Source organism: Mya arenaria, chromosome 8 (genome assembly GCF_026914265.1).
Source record: "Mya arenaria isolate MELC-2E11 chromosome 8, ASM2691426v1".
Lineage (NCBI taxonomy): Eukaryota > Metazoa > Mollusca > Bivalvia > Myida > Myidae > Mya > Mya arenaria.
This window is the reverse complement of record NC_069129.1, coordinates 10,781,504-10,800,851: the sequence shown is the minus strand read 5'-3', so window position 1 is coordinate 10,800,851 and position 19,348 is coordinate 10,781,504. Positions and strand designations below refer to the sequence as shown.

Here is a 19,348-nt window from a genome sequence, read left to right as displayed (position 1 = left end):
TTTGATATTGGTATGTATCAAAATTGTTCAAATAATTCACCTGTTGTGAAAGCTGTTCCAACCCAGAGGGTCTTGGGTTTTTTATGTACTTATTAAGAAAAGTCTTTGAAAATATTTTTCTAAAACCACAAGGGGTGAACCCCTTATATTCAGTATGCAGTCTTATGTAGTGGTCCTTTACAAAGATTGTTCAATTTATGGTCCTAGGTCAAAGTTGGCTCTGTCCTGGGGTTCCCAGGTTTTCTATATACTGATATAGTAAAATCTTTGAATATTTTCACTGAAAGCACATGGCCCACACCCTTGATATTTGGTATGCAGCCTCATGTAGTGGTAAGTAACTACCTACATCCATAGCAACCAATGACAGCCTAAGCAACCAATGACCACCTTAGCAGCCAACCACTTTTGAAGCAACAAATGGTTTTGGTGGCAACCTATGACTTCCTTAGCAACAACTTTCTTTTTAAGCAACCAGCGACCTCCTTAGCAACCGATGATTTCATATCTTATCAACCACTTCCTCACTAAGCAACCAATCATTTCCTTAGCAACCAATGACTGCCCCAGCAAACTCTTTCTTCCTAATTTTTAATGACCTCCTTAGCAGCCAATGATTTCCTTAGCAACCAATGACTGCCCCAGCAAACTCTTTCTTCCTAATTTTTAATGACCTCCTTAGCAGCCAATGATTTACTTAGCAACCACTCACTTCCTATGCAACCAATGACCTCCTTGGCAACCATTGACTTCCTTAACAAAAAGTTCATCATAAGAAGCCAGCGTGGTGCGCGCAACGCATATGTCAGAAGGTTAAAGGTCGTTATTACATATTAGCGTCAATGGACAAAAGTCCTTGAAAATTTTGATTGTCCAAGCTGCAATTAAAATTCGCCATGCGTTGGGGGATTTAAAACAGCATGGTTCATAGAAGGGCTACTCAAGCCATATTTTGCACAATTTTTTTACCATGTGAATTCGGCATGTCGCGCGCAAACCCATATTGATGGGTCAAAGGTCAATGTATTCCGGGGACATTAGTCAAATTTCCTAGTATTTTTGCTAGATTGACATCCCTGCATAGCCATTACGAACAACAATTAAACGATGTAAGCGTTCCATAATTATAAAAAAAAATCTTGAAGGCATCACCATTTCACAGTACTACTTCACCATACAATTTAGTAGGGGTCTTGACATTGTTGGCTTTTTGCCGACAAAAGCTTAACTGTAGTTTACCACTGATACAGTCATGCTCTGATGCTCTGATACAGGCTTGGCAGGTTCCCATGCATGAAAATGTATGATAAAGGTTAATTAATTACATGTATATAACCATGGATACAAAATATACGCTGGCTTCGCATATTTACATGGAAGTAAATTGATACATGATACGATACGCTAGGATAAATTTATTGGGTGAAACATACTACAATTTTCAAAAAGCAAAAATGCAACGAATGGTGAAAGTAGACATAACATTTTTCTGGAGCAACGAAACAGATGGCATAACATCATATAACTGTAAGAATGAGAATACATGACATATTGAAAGCGTTAGCATATCGACAAGTTAAAAGAATCGTTATTACAATATTTTTATTAATTTAACTATATCAATGTTCAAAAGAAGCAAAAACATGTACGGATTTAAATGATGCATCTCCACCCTCAGTACATGCCAGCCACTCGTATCTGGGCTGCAAAGAATATAGGCTGTTCACCGTTTTGTTTGAAATTTATTTTGACAGATTTTAGTAGATATAATTGTTAAGATTACTCTCATACAAGTACCGTATGTTTACTCCATTTCGTTAATAGTCAGATCAGTTGATAAGAAATGTCTTAGTTTAAACATTATATATTTTACAACGATTGTAAACAAAGTTATGCGAACTTATACTAAGTCACTAAGAGTGTGGTCTTGTGTTGTGGGGGAAACCGGAGTACCCGAGAATACTCACTTGTCCGGCTTTGTGACCACTGACCAAACACAAATGCGCCCATGTCTGGAATCAAACCTGACTCACATTGGTGAGAAGCGAGCGCGCTAACCGTACAACCAAATGTTTTATTACGTTGCATACTGATAAATACACATTTGAAATAAAGCAAAGCATCATTTTTCAACATTCAATATTTTATACCATCATTGTATTTAATAAAATCATTTTCTCCATTTCTTTACATTGATTCATTGACAATACTCATTTACCTGCTCTTTTGCAAATTCAGGCTTAAAAATGTTCGAACGTTGTTATTGACGACGCGACGTCAATTTGGAATAGGTTTCTATGTTGTACCATGGACGGTCACGTGATCAAAACGGATCAGCCAACATTATAATTGTAAAAATAAAGCTATAAAATATGTTAAAAAACAGCCTTTATGAACATACAATTCAAAACGGAAAAAAAGAAACATCACAATAAAAAAAAAACGTGTGTCTTATACTGTTATTACAAACCTTTGGACATTATATAATGGGTATTTAATTACTTGTCCCCAAACTCGTAGGCTACGCGTTTTTTTATCGCTTGGTTTACGACCTGAAGGACACGATTCATCAAAGCTCAGATAAATAGTTTTGGAGGATGTTTTGCATATTATAGGATAAACTTGAAAAATCAATAACAATTAATTACATATAACAGTGTGAATGATTTAATGTAGGAACAGTATGTAACCCAACTATGCAATAATTATGGCCGTATCATTGTCTTATTACCTCCCTTTTCTTCAATTATTCAAATATATAATTATGCTTTCAGTTGAAATATGTTATGAAAATAACAGTATAAGTATGATTGTTTTTTATAAAACTATTCAAACGAATTACTTCTTAGTTGAAATATGAAAATTATTAGTATTTAAAGCATTATATGGTATCCATGGCATTAAGAAAGTTACACGATATGAAAAATTTTCATTACTAAAAGATACTCGAACTTTAAACATTTAGGATATTTGTGGTTAAATGTAGATAAATAGGTGAATATTACTATTACTTCTATGCTAAAGCAGTTAAAACATCTTGAAGCTCTAATATGATTTTGGAAATATATCATTTTTTATACATCATTTTTTTCTAATTAATTGAAAATATTTAAAATTTACTTAAGATGGTTCTGTAATTACGGGCCTTGTTGTACTTCTAACATTCCTCTAAATACAGCACAGTTTCTTTATTCAGAGCATTCTATTCTTGCTAATTGTCGAGTATACAATGATGTAAACTTTACTTAAAATATCATAATTTCTCATAATTTTATCATAAATACCATTTCACTTGTTATAATTACTTTCAATTTCTTTTCTCATGCTTCTGGGCTGGTATTCATAAAACATATGGAGTCATTTCCTAACTTAAGTCATTTTCTTAGGTTATTAAAGTATTTCACTGGTCATATGATATAATTACTTAATAATATGAAATACTTTATTTTCCTTAATATTACGTTAAAAGAACTTTTAGATTTTCTTAATTTGACCATGAAACTTTAGGAAATCGATTTAAGTTAAGAAATGACATAAGATGTTTTATGGATACCAGCTCAGTTTTTTATTATCATACCCCTTATCAACTGGAAGAGTATATAATTTCCCTTATTCGCCCAAAGCTTACGTCTCATTGAACTTATTAGTATTACAGCACCTGGGATTTTTATGCCCCAAAATGGCATATAGTTATCTGATTGTCTGGCCGTCCATCCGTCCGTCAGTACGGTTTTCGATCAGTATCTGAAGAATGCTAAGGTCCACGGCCCCAATATCCTGAAAATACTCAAGTCAAATCTCATTCTCAGTCTCAACTCTTTTCATCAAATGACAGCATCATATGATTCAAAATGGTTAATGTTTTACCCTTTTTTAAATCGCACATTTTGGAAAAGTGTTTATTTAATAATGAACAATAATGTCAATCAACACAATGCATGTGAGAATAATAAACTATTTTTCTTTGCTTTTAAAAATAGTTAAACATTATTAATTTTTAATTATGTCATATTTTTATATGAAAAAATCATCAGAGTTGAGCTTGAGATTGAGATTTGAGTTAAGTATTTTCGTGATATTTGGGCCAGGGTTCTTAAGCTGTGTAGGCAGGTTGATCATGACCAGCAGATAAAGCCGTTTGATTTTGAGGTCAGTTGGTCAAAGGTCAATGTTGGGGTGACCATGAGATTACTTTCAGCTGAAAATTGTTGTCTGATCAATGTATAAAGAACACTATGGCCAAACTTCATAGGCAGGTTGGTCATAACCAGCAGATGAACCCTATTTGCTTTAGAGTTCAGTGGGTGAAAGGTCAAGGTCATTGTGACCGTAAGCTGAAAATACGCAGTTCCTATCAATAATTGAAAACTTTTAAGACTAGAGACATCAAACTTAGTAGAGGTCCAAAACATGACCAGCACCCTGAATATTTTGATGTCAGATGGTCAAGAGTCAAGGTCTTGGTCACCTTGAGCTAAAAGTCCGAAGTTGTTCAAATACTGAAGAATGCTTGTATCTAGGTATCTCAAACATGGTATGCAGGTAAACTGCATCTGCTGCCTTTTATTCATGGTTCAAAAACATTTACTGCCTCTTTGACGCTTTGCATCAAAATTATTCTTGTTAGTTCTTGTATACTGGCATACTATTTCCAACTATAAACTTGAGATGGGGATGTAGTCTCACTGGAGGAGGTACTCATGATTTCTCCCTATGTTTGTAGTTCAAAGAAGAGCTCATAAATGTTGGTATCAGCCTCGAACGTGAGGGTTGTATAAGGTTTGTCTGACAGGTCCTGTAGCAGACTCTCTGCTTCCCTCATATTATCTTTGCATTTCTTGAAGGCTATGTAGGAAGTGGTTTCTTGCTGAGATTGGATGGCTGCTTGGTAATACTCCATTTTCTTCTTGTACTGTGTGCATTTGTTAATATCTTCCTGTAGGTAATAACTTTCCTCTTCAAGTTGTTTATGTAATATGTCATTTGTATTTTCCTCCAATTCATCAAATTTGTCGATCACTTTCTTCCTAAGTGACCTAATTTCAGCCAGTATTTTCGTCCCGTTCTTCTTTATTGTATGTTTGTTTTGTTTTTGTTTGTCAATGAATTCTTGAAGTCTTGTATTCATCGTTTTGAGATCATCAGGCATCCTCTTATAATAAGTCTGTTTTTTCAGCCAATGTGCCAGCTTAGGAATGTGTTTGATACTCCGACACGTCCTTAAATGCATACATACATACTTGAGAAATCAGATTTTGTTTTCTTTTTGTGCTTGATTATCTATGTTTTCAATAAAATCTCAATAAAAAAAACCATCCAAACTTACAAGTACTGGTTGAAGAGCCGTATCCGACAGGAAGCAAAAGCCGGCAATTGTTATTTTCACCTTGTCATTTATTTTTGTCATGGTAATTGTGTTAGTTTGTAAAATTTGTTTTTATGCCTCAAATGATCAAGAAATTTCAAAAGAATCATGTCAATCTAATGATGGTGTTTCAAAAATTATATAAGCTTTAAGCTGCGTCACAATCTAGCATAAAATAAAAATTGGCATCCTACTAGCCAGCATTCTTTGTTAATTAGCATCCTAATAATCAGCATTCTTTGTTAATCTCAAACACATATTAAAATACTGTCAAAACATTATTAAAATATTTTTTTATTAACTATCTACAACGCATACAATTTTACGACATTTTGGCGCGAAAATTAACATACACAATTCTGCAGTCGTCTGCACTTACACTCTGCACTCGACCTGTTTGGAAAGTCAGATTTGATTTATTAGCGGCTCTACTAATATAAGCCAAGTTTTCACAAGCCAGATGTGATATTCCTCCTATTTACTCAATCAAAACACCAACATCTGACAAGACACTAAACCATGACATAGTTTAGGCGTATTCTCCGAAAATCTAAAAATGGTAACAAATATCATGTTTTTAGCTCGACTATTCGAAGAAAAAGGAGGGCTATACTACTCGCACCAGCGTCGGCGTCGGCGTCCGGTTAAAGCTTAAGGGCAAGTTGGGATTTTCACTTATAAGTCCAATACCCTTCATTCAATTGACTTAATACTTACTTAATGATTTACACAGTTGTTCAGGGCCATCACATAATGAGGTTAGATAACTCCATATCATCCTTTTTACAAATAATGGCCCCTGATTGACTATGGAACTTAGGTTAAAGTTGTACGCCAGGTTGGGATATTTATTAATAACTTCTATACCCTTCAATACCTGTTTTCAATTCAATGACTTAATACCTCATACAATTGTTCAGGACCATCACACAATGAGGTTACATAACTCCATATTATCCTTAATACATGTTATGGCCCCTGATTGACTTAGGTTAAACTTTTAGGCCACGTTTAAGTTTTAGGGCAAGTTGGGATTTTAATAAACAAACTTCTAGTATGTATAATACCCTTCATTCGATGCACTTAACATTTCGTACAATTAATGACGACCATCTTACAATAAGGTCACTTAACTCCATTTTAACCCTAAATACAATTTATGGCCGTTGATTTTTATTTTTTATTTTTATTTTTAACCAGGTTTTGACATAGTGAAACCTGGTTATTAGCATGATGAAATTCGTTGTTCGGGCGGCCGGCCGGTCGGCATCAAACTCACCTATAAAACTGAATAATATCAGTAAGGGTTGACATACCTTGACCCTACTTGGTATAAAGGAAGAGTTTATGGATACCTTTCATTGGATTGCGTTTGGGGTCCCTAGGGTCAAGGACACGGTTTGTTTTTTTGGGTTTTTCTTTTTAAGATATTCATCAGCTTTATTATTAAATATCCATTACAATGAAAGTTATATAAATTTATGATACGTAACAAATATTGGCACGATATTGTGCGGGAGTGTTGCGGGAAATATGAGGTCACGAAGTTTTACATAGTTCAAAAAGGATGTAAAGGTTGGTATAGTGTTTCTGTTTTTCATGCTAAATATAAAAAACTTCATTAGCAGTATTAAAAAGATAATTATTGTCTTATGTTGTAAATGTTCAAAGATGCCAAAGCTTATGGTTTTTAAGTTTAAATTGATCGAGTTTGGGTTTCGATCAATTATTCTTTTTAATTGAGACCACAGATTTTGTGTAATTCTACATTCCCAGAATAAATGTTCCTATGTTTCGATGTATTCCCGCAAAAGTCACATAAACTTGAATTTGAGATTCCACACTTGTATAAAATTTTGTTAGTAGGTATAATTCTGTATCTATAGTAAGATGTGAATATTAATTTCCAAAGAGTGTTATCTATATGTTCGTCTGGTATGACCCGTTTCCATTTTTCATCAATTTGGCTATAGGTTTCTTTATAAAACTGGATTGGGTATAGTTATGTGTTTGGTTTTACTTTGCTTGTTTCGATTTTTTGTTTTAGCGTGTCTTGAGAGTCGTTTATTGGCATTGCACTCTCATCTGATCTCTCATTGACTGTGGCAAACAGGCTATTAGTTGATAATATTTTAGGTAATCGTTATTTTTTATATTGTATAAATATATAATATTTTCAAATTTGTAAAAGTCTTTTGAACGGTAATCAAATATGTGTTGGATGAATTGTACACCTTTATCATACCAATCTCCGTAATAAAAAGTGCTACCGTTGTTATTAATGTGTTTGTTGTTCCATATTATGATTTTTTGTGTCGGTATCTTTGGGTATAACTGATTTACTTCTGTCCAAGAATGAATGATGTCAAATAAGAACTTATTTCCACCACAAATTTTGTTAATCAAGGTATAGTTTAAATTACACTCAAAAACCAGGTTTCCACCGTATCTGTCAATAAGATTTGAATAAAATGTTTTATATTGGCTTTTGTTAGAGCGGTCTAATATTCTCTTTACCCATGACGCTTTAATTGAATTTACAAGTTTATATATGTCCGGTACTTTCAGACCTCCATGTTCGTAATCTTGTATTAGTAGATTTCGTTTTATTTTATCGGGTTTGTGATCACATATAAAGTTAAATATATCTTTGTTTATATCGTCAAGAATATGTTTTTTGCGGGTTTGGTAGAACAGTTAATGGATATATATTTTTTGGCAGTGCAAATCACGGTCACTGTTACTAAAAATAGAAAAAACAGTTAAAACTGAATAACTATAGTCAGGGTTTACATATCTTGACTAAACTTGGTATAAAGAAAGAGTTTATGGAGATCTTTCATGGGATTGCGTTTGAGGTCCCTAGGGTCAAGGTCACTGTTACTAAAAATAGAAGAATTGTTGAAACTGAATAACTTTAGTCAGGGTTCACATATGTTGACTAAACTTGATATTTAGGAAGAGTTTATGGATACCTTTCATGGGATTGCGTATAGAGCTCTAAGGGTCAAGGTCACTGTTCCTTAAAATAAAAGAATGGTTGAAACTGAATAACTCTAGTCAGGGTTCACATATCTTGACCAAGCTTGGTACATAGGAAGTGTTTCTGGAGACCTTTCGTGGGAAAAGAGAAAAACAGTTGAAACTGAATAACTTTAGTTAGGATTGACATATCATGATCAAACTTCATATTTAGGAAGAGTTTATGGATACCTTTCTTGGATTGCATTTCGGGCCTCTAGTTATATTCTTAACCACATTTTCGTTAAGGGAAAACATGTTATTTAAATGTCTTGCGTCATTGTTCGGGCGGGCTGGTGGGAGGGCAGCGTCAAAGTCACCTTATGTGTCGAATAATTTTAGCAAGGTTTGACATAAAGAGACCAAGCTTGGTATATACGAAGAGTTTATGGAGACCTTTTATGGGAATGCGTTTGGGGCCCCTTGGGTCAAGGTCAAAGTTACTATTAATAGAAAAAGGATTGGTATTGAATAACTTAAGTAAGGGTCTACATAATGGGACCAAACTTGGTATATAGGAAGAGTTTAGACCTTTCTTTAGATTGTGTTTTGGGCCCCAAGATTTATGGTCTAAGTGAAGGTCACTGTTGCTAAAAACAGAAATATGGTTAGTACTGAATAACTCAAGGGTTGACATAGTGTGACCAAAATTGGTATATAGGACCAGTTTATGCAGAGCTTTCATTTGATTGCCTTTTTGCCCTCTAGGGTCAAGGTCACTGTTACTAAAAAGAGATTACTCTTTTAGTTTTGGTTGACATACTGTGACCAAACTTGATATGTGGGAAGAGTTTATGAAGGACTTCCATGGGATTGTGTTTGTTGATTAATTTGATTGTTTTATTGCTGTTGACAGGCACATATTACATCGTTATTGTATTCACTTCTAAGTCAAAGCGGCGTAGTCGAGCAGGCTATCTAACGACAGCTCTTTTTATTTATATTGTTTCCACCTGTTTTTGACAGGAAATTTAAGGAACTAGAAAATCTTACTTGCACTCGATTTTCAAACTAAATCTTTTAAAAACTTGTTTTCCATTCTACCGCTTTTTATCACAATCTACCGGTTTGGAGACCTAAATCTACCTCTTTGGCATTGCAAGAGGTTCACTTGTCTGTGCCAGCTGACCTGCAAACATTGTGTTGACTTGTTTTGCAATCTGAAACCAATTGATTTATTTTCTTTATTAAGGTGAATTAAACATATATTACATGACTTGTTATTGTAAGGATACAATTTTATTTCATTGATTAAGGGTTTATTTTCTAAAACACATTCATGTTATGTAATAAAGTTAATCTGAATTACTTTGTTTTTGTGAGAAGAAAATGTGTTTAGGTTTTTGCACAGAATCACCATTGTCATTGTTGTGGGTAAATTAAACATTGCAAAAGAGACATTGAACTAGAGAATAAAAAGCAAATACAACACATAGACAGGTAGCAAAATTAGCCTTAATATTAAATGTTGGGGCAACATCTTTTGAATTGTTAGCCTTACATATCACCACGGACCTATAGTCCGTGATATCACTAGGTATTTATACTAGTTTAATAATTAGCGTGAGGCCTCTTAATTTATTTTAAACTTCAAAATAAAAATACAGGTCTATAAATATTTCTAATATAATTTTATTTAAATAAAAACAAATGAATAGAAAAAAATATAAATCTGATTTATAGTTATACTTTTTTATACTGAACATTTAATTTTTGTATTTGCAATTCAAAGTCGTGAGTTGTCAACATGGTAGTGAAGTATTCAAAGCTACACAATTCACTTAGAAGAGCTTGGCAAAACAATGGAGTGAAACCAAAATTTTACTCAATATTGCATTGGATTGCATACAGATTGCTCAGTTATTGCTTGACTTATATTTAAAACGAAATTATTGAAAAATAAAAAGGGACATGTTGATCAACAACTCAAAGTTACTGGAATTTTATTTGTTTGCATTTTATGGAGTCGGACGTTCAAAAGAGTCATTATGTGTGAACAGTTATCAAAAAACATTGAAAAATGATAAGTTATTATGCAAAAAGGTCTCTTGTTAAGTTTTATTAAAAAAATCAGACGGAATGGCATACTTTGCCGAAAAGCTTAACTTTTTTTACTAAATATATTGTGTTAGGCTTTTAATTACAAAAATGTTCAGTTGAGTATCTACTTGTTACTGGTGTGTGTTTGTTTATAAAAAAGACAATTTACTTAAAGAAATTAAGATTAATTGATTAAGACAAATATATTATGTGTGGAAACTTTTATTGAATGGGTTTATCCACAGCCCTGGAATACAAATGAGCTCTGTGTAAAACATGATCTACCATGAACAACTAGTATTTAAAAACAAGTCAAGCTCTGCCAACTGTGCCAACTCGACGTTTTGCCCGCACTCTCATGCACTTTGTATGGTACTCTATGCATTGAACGACATGTAACTGGGTGGCTTAGTCACCAACCCACCCCAACCCAACAGGACTGTTTACACAAAAAATGCTCAGCTAACTGATAAAGCTAACTGGGCGCCTAGCTCACGCCCACACCATCGCCACAACCCACAAACATCTGTACAATGCCTGCAAAGGTTTAACAGATCGAATAGTAATGCTGTTTTCCTTCGTCCGCAGATAGAGTTGGGATTCCTAATCGTAAAAGTACAAATTAAGTTGGGGTTTACCTATTATTTTATTATTATTTCTATTAAGTCTATTGTTTCCTCAAGTTAATGCATACTTTGATAAGATTAAGCATTTACGTTCTTAATTATTCGGGATTGTTGGAATAATAGTGAGATTGTTCAGATTGTGAGATTGTATAGTATAAACCCCCCAGTAAATTTACATTTTACCGACCGTTCCAAGCCGGTACCTAACAGTCCTTGATAAACACACCTAGTTTTATATTAAATGTCATTCGGAACTCCACGGCCATTTTTATCGAAAACAACCTCGGATGTATTTGGACGGTTTACATACTCAAAAAGAGGTACGTTTAAGTCCGCTGCGAGTAGATCGCGTAGTAATTTTATTTAGCAGTTAAACTTTATGACTTGACTCGTGGTAATCTTCATGATGTTTGCAATAAAACACTTCACTGGCAATCAATTTAAACTTAGATCAATAAATACAACCTTAAAACACTACATTTAATTAATGACATAATTCAAAAATTTACGAACTACTTCAGCTGATGTACCGGCATACATCCGAGGTTGTTTTCGAATGATTATATGTATGTAGTGTGGCGTTTGTGTGTTGTCCCTGTTTCTGGTTTGTGATTGTTTTTGTGTTTTATGTCATTGGCGTCGACCCTTTGCCATTTAACGGGGTTTATGTTTTAACATTTGGCTACTGGACTTGTTTCTGTAATTTTTTATATAAATATTAATGGCAAGTCAGGCTGCAAAAAGCAAACTATGACATAAAACTTTCATTGCATAGTGTATTCTTCAATAATTGAGAAAATGCTGACATAGTGCATACATCCATTAAATCCGGTGTATTATTTCATGCATACCATTAACTTTGTCGATTACTGTCATGTACTTTTCTGTGTGCTCACGATTTTTCTAGTGTAAAAGGTGTGTTTCAGATTTAAGGAACACATCGAAATATTCAAATGCGAACATTCTTTGATGTAACAATAAATATTATCTCTTAAACAAGCACATTTTGTATATCAACACACTCCATTTTCTTGTTTTTTATACAGTTCAATGAGCCTTGTTTACGCGGATTGGAAATGGCGTTATTTTCCGCCGCACTTTCGTATATCCTTAAAACTATTGAGAGGTCTATCTCGAAGCTGACCGGAGATGGCCGAGTTGACACGATTGTCGCAAAATTCCCCGAAACGTTTTAAATGAGGAAATAATGCTTTATTTTAAATTTCACCAAGGAAATCGGCAGAATTTGTATTGAAATCGGCCTTCGTGCAGACAAAAACTGTAATTAGGTTTTACGTTAGAAATGTATCCTTTATTCATTGCCACATTTGGCGAAAGCTTCATGACGTCCCAAAGTTAAATAATATAAAATCATAAGGCACCCTAGTTCTTCAAAAAAACTGTAAAATTTGCCGGACACTGCTTTCCGACCAGTACATTAGATGAGGCAAAACATGAAGACCTTGTGCTAATCTTTTTTCAAATGTTAATTGTGTTTATAAGGTTAAGATTCTATATAATTAATAATTTTTGACAAACCTATGTGACACAGAGACGCAAATATTGCATGCTAACTCATCGTGGTCCTCACAGAGCAGTTCAAGCTTCTTTCCACCATGTTTGTCAACATCTCTATGGTGACCAGTCCTGCATACCCCACCCACTTGCTCACATCTTGTCTTCCAAGTACTGAGTGTGTCCTGAACAGTTTGTTGTGATGAAGTACACAGTTGCTACAGTAATATTTCCTGCACTTTTCACAGACAAATTTTGCCTCGTTATTCAGTCTATCATCCTTACATGGAGAGCAGATAAAGTCATGAGTTATGTCGGACGCATTTGAAACGATGATTCAAAATTAGACGCCATAGTTTTTCTTAAATGTTCCACAGACCGGTTTGAAATTGTATTTGATTTATTAAACACTTATTGTCATCCAAAACATTTTTTTTTATGTTTTTTATAACAACATAGCTGCTTACATTGAACAAGAAAATATTTTAAAACAGTTTTATAACTCGCTTGTTATTTAGAAAAAAAGTGAATTTCTTGTGATCATATGATTCATTTATGTCAGCGTTGACAAAGGGTCCCATGCTGAACATTGAATGGCAAAACGAATATAAATCAACATCGATCGTCTGCTTTTACTGAACGTTTACTTTAATATTAATTCAATGTATGGTTAAAATAGCATTGATGAATGGGTTGCATATTTAATAAGAATGTCGCTGATCGAACAATTGTGGATATCAAAGAGATAAATATTAAATACAGACTAGTTGTAAAGAATTTTCAAGCATACACAAATTACATAGACTGCACCATATATTGCAGCCGTAATTACATCAAATGTTGACCCAAAGTTGACGTTGACAACATTTCAACATACAAATGATCAAAACAGTCGTTGAAAACTGATTAGTGTTAAATCTGATCAGCAACTTAGTCATTTTGAAATAATAATAACAATTAAAATAAACGCCAGAGATCGACTGAAAAGCATAGATTTTTGTCTTGAAAAAAAAACACAAGCGACTTTTGCAAGCTGACTTGCCTGCTTCTTTATACGCAATGCCGAGCCCGTGCTCGAACCTTCAACTTTAAAGATCGGTTTTAAAACACTGATTTCAGATGCATAGAAATAATCATAGTAGTTGCTCACTATGGCTGATTGAATAATTATACATTCTATAAATATTATAGACGAAAGTTTTATATTATCGATGTTATTATTTGTTTATGATTCTGACCAGAGGACATGCATTTTATATTTAATGCATAACCTCAGTTTCACCATAAACCATATAATTTTGAGTAGATTGCCTAAGCTTTAAAATATAGATAAGAAATCGTAATTGAATTCTTTCAAAAACATATTTGTTGCTGTTGCCACAAATTTCCGCCCCATACATCAGTTTTATTAAGAAAAATCAATTTGTAAGTGTATAGCAGCATTTTTGACATCGATATGTGCCTTGTTAATTTCCAAGATTCGCATAAATGTGCGTATTGTAAATCTGAGGTAGTCTCAGACATTATGAATGTATCATCATGATTGTTTTGTGAAGATTTGCAAATTTTTAATTTGGCCGGGATTAGGTTAATGTACACTATTGTCTATAATGTTACGTGTGAAATACTCGTGTAAATCCTTAAGAAACATTCAAAACAATAGAGGGGACATATTTTTACCAAAATATAACCAATGGATGGACCAAGTTTTATATTGAATATCACCATTGATCATATTTCAAAGATGGTCATTTTTTCACGCCACAAATAAACATAACGCCGATTAATTTAACTGTTATTATCAGTATTGACTTTCCCCATTCTTTGATGAACAGCATGCGGCGAATTCTTGCAGGATATCTCGCTTCTGCTCCCAAATATTGTGCTGAATTGTGCCCATAAAATAAGACTGAAATGAATGAAAATTAATTGTCTGAATGCCATTTTACATAACAAAACACATTTTTTTTAGATGTGGCAATTGTTTGTTTTTCACCTAGCGTTCGAAAAAATTACATAAGTTGCCACATTATTTTTTATTTTTATTTTTGGGGGGGGGGGTCAAAGGTCAAGGTCACAGTGACCTTGAAGGCAAACTCGACAATTCCTGGACCTATGGTCATCAAACTTGACATGAAGGTTGGGCCTGACCAGTAGATGACCCCTCTTGATTTTGGGTCAAAGGTCAAGGTCACAGTGACGTTTAACACAAAAAATTAACAAAGCTCTTCCCAGTGATATCCCAACACAGCCTGGACCTATGACCATCAAACTTGACTAGGGGGTTGGGCCTGACCTGTAGATGACCCCTTTTAATTAAATGGTCATCAGGTCAATGGTCAAGGTCACAGTGACCTTAAACGCAAAAAACCTGTGTGTGTGTGTGTGATAACTTGACACTACATGCACCCATGCCCCTAAAACTTGACTTGGAGGTACATGCATATTTCATTCAATTGTCCAAATGATCCTGACAACATGGCGCTCAAGGGGGGCATAATGTTTGTCAAACATCTCTTATTCTTTCCTTTGTTGTACTCAACGGTGGGTAAATTCGAACATCTACGGTAACCTTAATTTTTAAAACAATGAATGCGCCGAAAAACGAGTCCCCTATTCAATGGTTTGATTTCTATATGTTCAAAGACAATTATTCTGTAACATCGCATTATAACAGTATTACAGCTAGAACAATACAACTGGGATTATGAAAAATTTACAATAACAAGAAAACAAAAAAATATTGCCACCTACAAGTTCTCTTTATATCTCGCGAGAAAGCCCGATTCTAGCATTTTAGAGTCACGTGTTGTGAACTTGAAGAGAAATTCCAGTCAAGTTGAAGGTGCAGTTGGTGTATGAACTATGTTTGAATACCGTGTTGGTCAAATCATTGTCATTTCTTAGGTAGTTATCATCGGGCGGAACGAAAGTGGCGGTGGGTGGGGTAACGTGTTTTGCAAACGGAACTTTCTTTGCGTATTCTAATGCAGTTTTATCATAATATAGTATAGTAATATACTTTGAAAAGTAGTTTATTCAATCTTACTTTAATTCTGCTTTCCCAGAAACCGTTATCAGAATGTGTAGTATACCTTGCCCGGGCCCCGAAATCAACGCGTACACGCGGGCGAAGAAAAGCGTTCATGAACAAAAAGGTCCTTTAGCGCCCGTCCCTTTACACTTGCGGAATGCTTCAACAAAACTTATGAAAAAATTGGGTAAGTATCAAACATGTCAAATGACAGTTATACCAGTACCGTAACTCACAGATATGTCCGATATGCATATACCATATGAACTATAAACAGATATAATTACCATAGTTTAGACAGTGAGTAATTATTCATGTCCAAAAAGTCCGAAACAGAGAAAGGAACTAGCCTTTCCCACTGACAACTAAGATAAATTCAGTAGTCGGCGATACCTGTTACGGTGATTTAAAATTAGTAGATTTATGAATTCTTGTTCTTCTGTTCTTTAAACGAAATTCACTCCTTTATTTCAGGCTATGGTATGGGCTACAAGTACAACCCGGCCTTCAAGGAGCCAGTGAAACAGGATTACTTCCCCGAGGGACTCGTTGGAACTAACTTCTTCAAATGACAGTTGAAGTCAAATTGTTGTGCATAAATGTACTTGGTACATTGATTTGATGCTTTTAGAATCGATGAATTTGGTCTTTAATGTATTTGTTTAGTGATTAATAAAAGCCAAATGAAATAGACTTCTTATTATACGTGATTGTGTGGAAGGTTGGATGATTCCTAATATTATTTACAAGCGAGACAACTCAAATAGTCTGACAGTTTCATCTCTCTGTTAACCAACCCTGGCCTCACCATCCACAACAAAACGCAAAACCACGAGATATGTCAAAATGTAGCATGAATCAAACACTACGTTTAAGAAATGTGGTGTTTGATGACATTTTCAAACACCAATCATTAAATGGCTGAATTATGTTATGACAGACAATTTGGTGACTTCTAGTGCAAATATGTTAAAATATGTCGCAAATACATGATTTTGTTACAGTATGATTATGTTAAGTCTTATGCAAAACGCAGCTCGTGTTTGTTTGTCTTTCATTCAACTTAAATAAAATATTGATATTTGACAATAAGCACTCTTTCTATAGTAACAGCTTGATAACGAGGAGGTAAAAATATTTAAAGATTGAGCCAATTTTTAGAATTTATGGCATTTTTACAAAGCAGAAATAGCCATTTCGGTCAAATGATAAGCAACTCAACTTTTATCTAGTTCTATCAATGCATTAGGAAATCATCACGATAAGGTCAAGTTCCTTATGCATTGTAAGAATTAAATAAAGTCAAGTTAACCTAAGTAGTGTTTAATGGTGTCCTTAAGAAAACCCGTAGAACTTGCCTAACTACTTTTTTAAGGTTTTTTTTCTAAGCAGAATTCATATACAACATGACGAAGAAAATGCAGAGAAAACATATCTTAGCTGAAACTTGATTTTTTTTACTTTAAGTATCTTTTTGGCATATCTTTAAGAGATCATCACTTCCACATAGTTTTTGTGCTGCTTAGATATAACTGATTTGCAGTGAATATCACTCTTTCTTCATTTTCTTGAATTATGGGATTTATAGCAAGATCTCCCCGCCACAGATTACTTGACAGCGTGGTGGAGAGATGCCATAGCTTCTTGGCAAACAAGAGAAGAAATAAAAGCAATGTTGTACACAATAAAAACAACCATCTACTACTGTCCAAGTATCAAAATTGCCTTTAAACACACATTTAAGGCATACACAACTCTATGTGAAGCCATAAATTTGATAAATAGCGCACAAGAGGTAATGAATTTAAAGATTTTGAAGACAAAACCCATGAAATATATAATCTTTTGGACACTTTACAAAACAATTCATGTTTAAACTTCTCTATTCGACTACAAAGAAGCATTCTCACCGCCCCCCCCCCCACCGCTCGTTACACGTTTAAACCATATAGTTTCTTTGCTGCCAGGGAGGTAATCAAGCCAATCCAAGCCTTTTCTACACACTGGTTGCCCTCGTCAGAGCGTTTAATCTATTATATGTGATAAAATGTAATGTAAAATGTGTTTTATATTTGTCTTGGTGTCAAAACTCTAAATACGCGATTTATCACATATAAAAAGCAAAAATATAAAAAAATGTAAAAACACCTAAAACTATAAGAAACCAAAGCAATATTCTAATATATGTCTCCTTATTTTTACGAACTGGTATTCTGGGTTCTAGTACAAGATTAAGGGGTCTTCCGGATTCTTGTCCAAAAATAAGCGGTATTTCAGATGCCACGGGGGAAGGAGTTGGAACCACAAATCGATTTTTGTTCATGTCCGAGATTGCTTCTCCGGTGAAAATCGTGTTTTTCCTTTGTTTTTTTCTGTCTTTTGTGTCTACGTACTCGTTTACAAACAGCAAAACATACTGGAAAGAGAAATGTTTCTCACAGTTTAATACTCCTTGTATGCATTTGTGTAGTAATTTATCATATATGATTTAAGATAAACCAGAATGTAAACGTGTAATACGTACTCTATCGTTCATGTACAATATCGCTTAATTGGGCTTAAACCAATGGAAGTTTTGTGTTGAAACGCGCGCCAAAACACACAATTTTCAGTAAACATGAACTTATTTCTAGAAACAAAATTCCACCAACTCCAGAATACACGAACGTCAGCCTCTGGAATAACGATCCCAGTAACGGCAGAACATACGAACTTACCCCTTAAATCATGATGCCACCAGCGGCACTAAACGCGAACGCACCTCTGGAAGCATGATGGTACAAACAATAGTAAACGCGCACTTTTATTTAAAGAGCATGATGCCACCAGCGGCATTATATATAAACGTTCCATAGGTGTCATGACCAGCTGCAGTAGGGACGAAACTACCTTTTAAAGCATGATGTCACCAGTGGCAGTACAGACGAACTTACGTGTCAAAGCATGATGTCACCAGCATCAATACACAATAACTTATCTCTGAATCATATTGTCTCCAACATCAACATACACGAACTTACATTTGGAAGCATTATGTCAACAGTGACAATATATATCAACCTATCGCTGGGAGCATTATATTACTAGTGGCAATATACAGCAACTTATGTCTGCACTTATGATGTCACCAGTGGCAATATACAGCAACTTATGTCTGCACTCATGATGTCACCAGTGGCAATATACAGCAACTTATGTCTGCACTCATGATGTCACCAGTGGCAATATACAGCAACTTATGTCTATACTCATGATGTCACCAGTGGCAATATACAGCAACTTATGTCTGCACTCATGATGTCACCAGTGGCAATATACAGCAACTTATGTCTGCACTCATGATGTCACCAGTGGCAATATACAGCAACTTATGTCTGCACTCATGATGTCACCAGTGGCAATATACAAAAACTTATGTCTGCACTTATGATGACACTAGTGACAATACACACAAACTTACCGCTGGGATCATTATGTCACCAGTGGCAATATACAGCAACTAATGTCTGCACTCATAAGGTCACCAGTGACAATACACACAAACCTACCGCTGGGAGCATAATGTCACCAGTGACAATACACACAAACTTACCGCTGGGAGCATAATGTCACCAGTGACAATAAACACAAATTAACCGCTGGGAGCATAATGTCACCAGTGAAAATACACACAAATCTACCGCTGGAAGTATAATGTCACCAGTGACAATACACACAAATCTACCGCTGGGAGCATAATGTCACCAG

The 19,348-nt window shown here is 34.6% G+C and overlaps 1 protein-coding gene and 1 long non-coding RNA gene across 2 annotated transcripts in view; one reads left to right on the top strand and one right to left on the bottom strand.

The window, feature by feature from the left end:
• LOC128243855 (ATPase WRNIP1-like) overlaps window positions 1–16,292 on the top strand; it is a 37,414-nt gene extending 21,122 nt beyond the window's left edge. Inside the window, exons 7-8 of the transcript XR_008262917.1 lie at window positions 15,636–15,788; window positions 16,076–16,292. The gene's annotated coding sequence lies outside the window, so the exon portion shown is untranslated. The remainder of the gene's footprint in view (window positions 1–15,635; window positions 15,789–16,075) is intronic.
• On the bottom strand, window positions 1,403–13,125 carry LOC128243857 (uncharacterized). The gene is made up of 2 exons (XR_008262918.1): window positions 12,592–13,125; window positions 1,403–5,219 (listed from the first exon to the last, which is right to left on the bottom strand). It is a non-coding gene; the product is annotated as an uncharacterized LOC128243857 (long non-coding RNA).
• Window positions 16,293–19,348: the final 3,056 nt, after the last annotated feature.